General features: G+C 36.4%; 1 long non-coding RNA gene across 1 annotated transcript; it reads right to left on the bottom strand.

Annotated features, from left to right (window-relative positions):
* Positions 1–971: 971 nt before the first annotated feature.
* On the bottom strand, positions 972–1,717 carry LOC131382847 (uncharacterized). Its single transcript, XR_009212425.1, has 3 exons — positions 1,620–1,717; positions 1,205–1,275; positions 972–1,079 (listed from the first exon to the last, which is right to left on the bottom strand). It is a non-coding gene; the product is annotated as an uncharacterized LOC131382847 (long non-coding RNA).
* Positions 1,718–2,038: the final 321 nt, after the last annotated feature.

The raw sequence follows: 2,038 nt of genomic DNA, 5'->3' as shown, positions 1-2,038 counted from the left end.
AAGTTTTCCAATAATTATCAAGGGTTAAACTGTTCTGTTCTAGCACATATTCTTATTTTGCCTTATCTTCCAGAATGACATCTAGTGATCTTTTAAACAGTTTCTGCCACCTGCTTCTATATTCGTTATCATCCATTTCTTCTATGTCAGAAATCTTTGTGTTATATTTAACTGGATCCTAAAAGAAATTTAACATCTCCTGATCAGCATCTTTTAATTAGCATATTGAGCTTCCCTGAATGTCAGGGTAAATTGCAGTATTCATCGAAGCTACTAATACTGACAGAATTGGAAAACACTAGAATATTAAAACAACTGGTGCAAATCGAAAATCAATTTTCAGAGAGCCCTTACAAGGTAGGAAAACAAGAAATAATGACCAGAAAAAATTATTTCTGTTCACTTGAAATGTCTGAATCTTTATGCAAAATGATAAATTTTTTAGAAACCCATGAGGCTTCAACAATGCACATCTACTAATTTGGTAAAGCATGTAATGACATGTGAAGTGCTTAGAACACTGCCTGACACATAGCAAGTAAGCAGTCAAACATGTTATTAAAAAAGAATTTTTTAAAAAAAAGCTTACAAATATTTAAGAAGGTCACAAAGAAAAAAAGGTATTAACAAGATTAGAAACTAGATGCACAAAAGAAATAAGAATCTCAAATTGTTCTGCCTTTTAAAACTGTGATTTAATTGGTGCTTATATTACCACAAGGAGACAAGGCACCTAACTGGATCTCCATCTCTGCAGAAAATGGAACCAGAAAAATATGGAATTAAATGTGAAGGATTTGTTCAACCTAAGGTAAAGATCTCCACAAAGTAAAGATGAATCAACACTATAACAGTCTACCTAGGGAGATGTCAAGATCTGCTCCTAAATATATTTAAAGAAAATGTTAGTTGGACTTCCAGATTAACCTTATTTATTGATGTAACCATATTTACTGATGACACAGAATTGACTGGGATGAAGAGACCTTTCTAATTCTCCATGAAGTTCAAGCAATTGGTGATTGGTATGTAGGGAAGCAACAAGACCCCCCAAAAGGGTCTGAATTCCTCTTCCTTGCCTAGAACAGCAAAACAGAAAACAAAACAAAATTACATAATCTGAGCATCAAAAAATGTGCACATCCAGATGGAATAGAGGTTCAAAGGCATTCTGCAAAAACCAGGACAGCCCTAATGTGCTTACCTGTTCTGTTTGGCTTCTAGGAGCATTTGTCTTTGTGGTACCATTTCTGCATTCCTCTTGTCTATCTCACTCTGGTAAGCAAGAAAACCAAAAGTATAGAAACGTTCTTTTCAGGTGCTTAAGAGAGCAAGAGTCTATGTATTCCAAATGTTGGAATAAAGAGATAAAGCATGCCAAAACACCAGCTATACATGATCTTGCTTCCAAGTCTCTGGGAATGAAAACCTTCCAGATTAAGACTAAGTCAGCCAGAAAGCAGAGAAGATAGATTCTGAGCAGTACTTGTTATGGGAGAAGAATAGATTTTTTTATTTTTTAGACTTACAATCAAGATCAGTGGATTGAGACAATTTGGGACTTGTCAGGTTTGACAATGCCCCTTTGTACAGTAGCAAGGGTTCTGCAAATTTCTTACAAGATTCTAGAGCAGTGGTTCTCAAAGTGTGGCCTGGGACCAGCAGAGTTAGAATCTCCTGGGAACTTGTTAAAATACAAATTCTTGGGTCCCACCCATATCCGCAGGATCAGAAACTCTGAGGGTGGAGCCTAACAATCAGTGTTCTAAAAAGCCCTCCAGTGGATTCTACTGCCTGTTGATGTTTCAGAACCTCTGTTCTGGGGTTCTAGGGTAATGGTACACAAGGTTTTCTGGGACCACATTTGGACTCATCCTTAGCCAGAAGAATCAGGACTATCATTTGCCCATTCTAGTCTATCATAATAGAATACTCTAGTATGAAGAACCGAAGGATGCAAGGGAAATAGGTCAATGGTTCTGAATGACTGAAGATAATTAAGAAGATACCAAAAAGGTCACAAAAAATTGTGACATGA

The sequence above is a fragment of the Hylobates moloch genome, unplaced genomic scaffold, assembly GCF_009828535.3.
Source record: "Hylobates moloch isolate HMO894 unplaced genomic scaffold, HMol_V3 SCAFFOLD_2, whole genome shotgun sequence".
Lineage (NCBI taxonomy): Eukaryota > Metazoa > Chordata > Mammalia > Primates > Hylobatidae > Hylobates > Hylobates moloch.
This window is presented reverse-complemented; position numbering and strand designations above follow the sequence as displayed.